Genomic DNA, 6,577 nt, shown 5'->3' on the forward strand with positions numbered 1-6,577 from the left:
CGTCTTAAAATATATTGAAATACGCAAAAAGCTATGGGACGTTGAGCGTAACATAAGAATGATATCAGAAGATATGTATACTTGGCTGATATGTAACCGGCTTCCAACGCATTACTACTAATACTACCAATTGATAAAGTCCATGCATTAGTTAAAATAAAGCAACTCTAAAAGTAATTACGGGCGCCTATAAACTCCACCCAACTTCTACGCGAACATAGTGGCATTGAATTAAAAAAAGTAGATTTTGACTGAAAGTGAAGTCGGAAGGTTTGTAATGAAGGTGTTGAAAAAAAAGAATAAATTCTATGCTTCATTCTGATGGCTGTATAGCATAGTTGGCATCTAATGATTCTTTCATCTTCGTAATTAAAATGTATATATGCATAATTGTAAATTAATGTTGGAAAACTCTTTCGAACATATCCCCGATTATATAAGCATTGTACTTTGAAGTTTGAGGAATATAAATCTATGAATATGGTATATCTCATCTGATAACATTAGCCTTGCTCTTTCGCAGGTTGAATTTTTATATTTTCTCAGAAAGGGTGTTGCTCTTAAAAAGCTTTTCGATTGACTTATCCGCCATGAAAGAAGAAGAACGGTCAAATTTAATGGCATTCTATTTATATTTAATCTTCTGGTGCACCTTCTTTAGTCCCTTTACTGATTTCCGGAGGAGCTAAGTAACTATATAAGTACATTCGTCGCATATATTTTGAGTGAACAGTTGAATTTGATTTTGCCATACTTCCTTGAGTAAAATGTGGTGAGTAACTCAGACAGATTATGATGCATTTTTTATTTCAATAATTTATTGGTCGATGAAATATTTTATTTATGGTCCGCTAAGCAATTTAAGAATTGCATTTTTGCATTTTCCTTTTTCGATCTATAATAATAGGCAGTTTTACTATTGAATTGCATTTAGTTTGGTGTACTTGCAGTCTAATTCTCTGGTTTCTTGTTTCATTTGATTCATCAATGCTTTGAATTAAGTTGTCAGCCGCAATTTATCGATTTCAGATTTTTGGGTTGCAGATTATTGGCTGAGTTTTACATTTTTCGAGAGTTGCTTCAGCACGCCTGTGGTTTGGTTCTTTTTTATGGTGGTTGCGAGTCTTTTTATATAATAATCTGCAGTTAGTATTCTATATGCGTTTGCTATAATTTTGTAATCGAGGGTTTTAGATTTTTGATTGAGTTCATTTTGTCGTTTGTGTGTTTTAATTTGCCTTTTGATGAGTTCAATACTATTGATTGCTATGTTTCGCACTATTTTATAGCAATTATTTTGAGTCTTTTTATTTGTTTCGAATTGTTTCTTTAAGTTTATCATGAGCCTCTTTTTGTTTGTTAAAGAGATGAAGGCTGTAATGTGGTTTTACTTTTCCTGTATTTTTTAAAGAGTTTCATACTCTTTCCGAACGCTTTTCCGAAAATTTAATATGAAACTTTTAGACCGGATGAATGCTTTATTTTGTTAAATTGTTTGTTTTTCCCGAATTGAAGTGACAAAATATTTGAAAATTTGTGATTTCTGGAGATATTTGGCGAATTACTGTAATTTTCTTTGTTTGCCAATTTAATGGCTGTTCTGAAGAAGCCGAGCGTATACTTTGTGAATTCTTGTCTTTTTTATATTGTTCTGCAATTCTATTATTCGGAGATCATTGAATGTCGCATTGGTTTGAATCATTTTGAACAAATTTAAGGAGATTCTACGATTATTTTATCTTTTTAACTTCTAAATTTGCTGATTAATCTGAAATGTTCTCCCTCCAATGCGATAAAAACTGATTCGTAAGAATGCACGCTTTGTGGCTTCGCAAAATTCTTCTAATCTCTATTGCTCAGTAGCTCGAATGGCTAACTTTTCCATAAAGATATTAATTATGGCTCGATCTCGTAGCTTACACATGAGTTGCAGAGCTTTCTCCTATATTTTGTTATAAGTGGATATTTTTCGCCAACTTTTCAGCATCTTTCGTAAGAGAATAGCTGCTGACTGCGTCTTGAAGACCTCAAAGTATTGCTACTTTTGCTTTAATGCAAGCTTATTATGCTTTACATTGCTAAATAATCTGTTTTTAAAAATTGTGTGTATACTTTGCTCCTTTTGTATGAGAGCTTTTTTATAGCTTCTCCTATTTTAATAGTTGATGAAAAATTGTGTCTTTTTCCTGAGGAGAGTCTGCTTCAAGTTTATCCTACATTTTTGTTAGAGGTCCTTTTTCTTGGTGACATCAAGAAAATGACATTCGGCAAATGACATGGTTTAACTTTTAGTGATGATGTGCATTTTTTAACTTTGCTGTTCATGTGCCATCAAATGAAACTGCAAGACAGTAATGACTATTTTTTTTAATTTTGTGGCCAGATACCCGCTAAGGAATGCTGATTGAGAAATCAACTAAAGTTTATATTTAATTTTGCAAGAAAGTTTCTTCATGTTTCTCTTTATTCGATAGCCTTTTATTTCTGCCATTTTTTATCTTTGCTCGTTTATCTTTGTTTTGAGGAAATGGAACAATTTGCTCGCGAGGGAGTGGCTATACTATAAACTAAACCTGTCTCTTGATTCAACATAGGATTTGTTCAAGTTTTTTGTCATACCATTGGTGACATAATCAATAAAACGATGTCCATACACATTTTTTTGCAAATATTTTTGGTGGACATTGCTTTGGATCAGCGTTTTGTTTGTTTTGAGAGACTTAAAGGCACTTATTTTGGCTAAATGAAAGAGTTTGTTCCGAACTATGTTTTCCAATTGATGTTCAATAAGCAAAATTTCTATCTTCAATAAATAAGTACCTCGAGCTTCCTTAATGAAACCAAAACATTTTTTGATGCTATTGTTTCGAATGTGTAAGACAATTGCTTTTATTTTTTCTTTTTGGTTTTTGGTTTTTTTGCACACCCGTTTCCAAGCAGAAAAATAATTAAATTTCAACCCATAAGTGTTAAAGCAACGGGAGACTTTTAGATTTTAAACATCCTTATTTTTGATTTCTTTGAATGAGTTCAAGTGTTTAATATACTGGCACCATTTATAAAAGTATTGTGTTTTCAGTTTGACATCCTAATATTAGTGCAAATGTTACTTATTAAACTTAGATTTCGTTGATTTCTGCCAGTTAGTTGCTTAAAAACTGAGTGCAAATTGTCGAGTTATACAGCTCTGAAACAAGATTCCTTTCTTTAATTTTCGCAAATCCTTACTGATACATTTTATTGGTCGGGAATTTCAAGACGTAGAGTAATGCACGATCCCTGGCAGTTGACATTTCAAAGGCCTCATCCCAGCCCTCTTCAGTTTTGATTGAGCTCTTTGAGTACATGTTTAAAAAGTACTCGAGTATTTGTTTGCCAGCAATTTACTTCTGCTGGATGGATTAGGAATTGCAGACAAATTTGGTGACTTCGGATGGGAGGGTTTGAATGTTTTTTTTCTCGATTCCGCAATAGAACTGAATGAGGAGGTCAATAAATATTTCACTATCTGCAACATAGTGCTCCATACTCGCCGTTAATTTATCTTTATAATGCCTATATGACATAACTAATTAGAAGTTGACAAAAGTCAATTAAAATTTAGGAATTATTTATACCCGAATTTATCAAAAGATATGAAAGCTTCATGGATGGATTGATGTCTCAATGCCCACTCAGATTAGAATTATCACATATCATTGATTTTATCATCAAAATTGTCGTTTCTTCGAAGGAGGGCTATTTTATCTTCGTCTTATTTCTTTACATTTTCTCCTTTTGCCATTAATAATTTCCTTGGGATGGGCAGCCTCCCCGTTTCAGCTACGTAGTCGCTTCGGATTATTCTTTATTGCTTTTGTTTTTCTTATTTTATTAGCTTTTTGTCCTCTTCGATTTTCTTCTTTTTCTTGGCCTATTAGAGCTCCTTAATCATTAAATTTTGGCCTTCTTTCTATAATTCTGCCTTGCTTTTGTTCCCTGAAAAATCCCCCTTTATTGAGAAGAACATGGGTCCTAATTCTGCCAACCAATGCGGATCGACAGTTGTGACACAGCTCATATATTATTTCGAAGTCATCACCAGCTCATGATAGACGACATACTCAGGAATATACCCAAGGCAAAGCAAAGCACTACTCATATGCAGGCTGCATGGGACACCAGTTCGCATATTTACATAATCTCCAATTCCCTTTACTTTTGCTGCATTTATGAAATAGCCTGAACAAATGACCTTGCGGACCATATCATAGTCATATCCACAAGTGCTCTATGCCTTGAAGCCTAGTTCAATTCCGATGTCGTTGAGTTGGGCTCGAATTTATTGCACTTTCCTGAGAGACTTCGGTTGGAGGAAGTGTGCGACTGCCCATTATGCAGAATAGGAATGTTTCTACCATTGTTCGTAAATGTTTAGGTAAGTGAGATGATCGCTCTCAGGAATGAGCAATTTTTCACGAGCTGCTTCAGCCTCTTGAATTTGCTCTTTCGGCTTATAGAATATGCTGGGTACTGAAAGCATTGACACAATCGTAATAATTTCTCTAACGCACCCAATAGAATTCGACACTATGATCATCTTAGATAAAGGAGGATCAACTGGAAACTCTGCCATCTGTCGACCAAGATGAGTCAAGTGCCCTAAATTGTCCAGAGCTCCCAAAATCCACAGCTGATACATCGAATTGAGAATAGTGTCTTGAGGTGGAGGGTCCATGAAGTTAAATTACAGAAGGTTTTATATGTTTAAACTTTTCAGCAGCAATACCACATTGCTGAGATTAGTTCTCTGAATTTCGGGGATGTTGTTTTCGAAAAATTATTCCCTAAATATATTTGCGCTGTATAACCGATAGCATTGTCCTGGCCCTGTTCTCCCAGCCCTACCGGCCCTTTGGTTGGCATTAGCTTGTGAAATTGGAGTAATTTGCAGGGCATCCATACCGATTTTCGGATTATAGACTTTGAGCTTACAAAACCCGGTATCGATGACATACTTCACACCGTCTAAAGTTAGAGACGTTTCTGCAATATTGGTTGCAACGATGCATTTTCTGAACTCTGAGCTCTCGAATATCTTGGCTTGTTCTTATGTCCTCAGCTGAGAGTAAATGGGAAGAATTAACATTTTAGGGGCATTCTCTAACTAGGCTAATTTTTCATCAATGAGTGTGCAAGTCCCCTAAATATCTTCCTGGCCTGTCATAAATATGAGGATATCTCCAGGCGGCTGTCGAATATGTATTGCCAACGCCTTTTTGACAGCTGCATCAACATAATCGTTCACAGCAGTCTTTTCAAAATACTTTTGCACTGGAAAGGTCCTACCAGGAATTTCAAATATGGGAGCATTACCAAAGAATTGTGAGAATTTCTCAGCATTCATCGTTGCAGATGTGATAATAATTTTGATATCGCGCCTTCGTTCAGCGACTTTCTTTAAGATTCCAAACAACACATCAGTGTTTAAACTTCTCTCATGGGCCTAGTCCATGATGATGGAACTATAAGTGTCAAGATCTCCGTCATTCAAGCTTTCTCTCAGCAGAACTCCATCTGTCATGTACTTTATGATCGTCTTGCTCGATGTTATATCTTCGAACCGGATCGAGTATCCCACCAAGTCTCCCAACTCGCAGCCGACTTCCTCCGCGACTCTCTTTGCCACTGACACTGCTGCGACTCTCCTCGGCTGAGTGCAACCGATAATTCCGTATTTCCAATACCCATCTTCCATGAGATACTGAGTTAATTGAGTAGTTTTACCGCTGCCGGTTTATCCGACTATAATGACTACTTTATTTTACCTAATAATTCTTCTGAGGTCGTCCCGCACTTCGAATACAGGCAGAAACTATCTCTGTTGCTTGAGAGTCTTATTTCGAGCGAACTCACTTACTGCTCCAAACTTGGGCCCGGAGAGGAAACTTGCAAACTTGGATGACTACTTATAATCGAACTATTAATTGCCTTCTTTTACTTATTTCTTATCTTACTTTTCCTCATTCTTATCGAATAAAGTTTGAAGCCGTTTGTTGCTTTTCTATTAGTTTTGCTGCATTCTGCGTCTTTCTTTTTTTTCGCGAAGCTCCTTCACGACAGTTGATCCCTTTTTTGCCAGAAGAGCCATGTCACTATTGGAGTCTTTCACGCATTGGATAGTTTATATCTGAGTGGAGAATTTGGTGTTCCCGTCTAAAAATGGCGGCTTGAAATCATGCACCATCAGAATAACTCTATTTTCTTCGTTTTACTCCATGTTATAGTTGGCCGAAGCTAATCGAAAAATGCCTGAATTTATGAGCTGGTTTTCCTACCACTTGGTGTGCTCTTCATTTTTATGTTTTTGCTATAGATTGCTGCGGGGTTGGCTCTTGGACATCCTCTGTGATAGTTCGTGCTCCATGTTCTTGGTGCGTTCAGTTTCATAGAGCTTCTTCTTCTAGTTCTCTTCATCATAGGTCATTCCTTCTTCCATGTTGTACCAGTCTTCCTCATTGACCTTCTCATCCTCCTTCCACCCCCAGGCAGCGTACTCATCCTCGTAGTCAAAGCTCTTCATGTTCTTGTTTTTGGT

At 36.2% G+C, this 6,577-nt stretch overlaps 1 pseudogene; it reads right to left on the minus strand.

Annotated features, from left to right (window-relative positions):
* Nucleotides 1-3,952: 3,952 nt before the first annotated feature.
* Nucleotides 3,953-5,730, minus strand: LOC148298358 (pre-mRNA-splicing factor ATP-dependent RNA helicase PRP16-like; annotated as a pseudogene).
* Between the last annotated feature and the right edge of the window lie 847 nt (nt 5,731-6,577).

This window comes from Brachycentrus maculatus, unplaced genomic scaffold (genome assembly GCF_059751285.1).
Source record: "Brachycentrus maculatus isolate JH-2025_06_01 unplaced genomic scaffold, ASM5975128v1 h1tg002136l, whole genome shotgun sequence".
Lineage (NCBI taxonomy): Eukaryota > Metazoa > Arthropoda > Insecta > Trichoptera > Brachycentridae > Brachycentrus > Brachycentrus maculatus.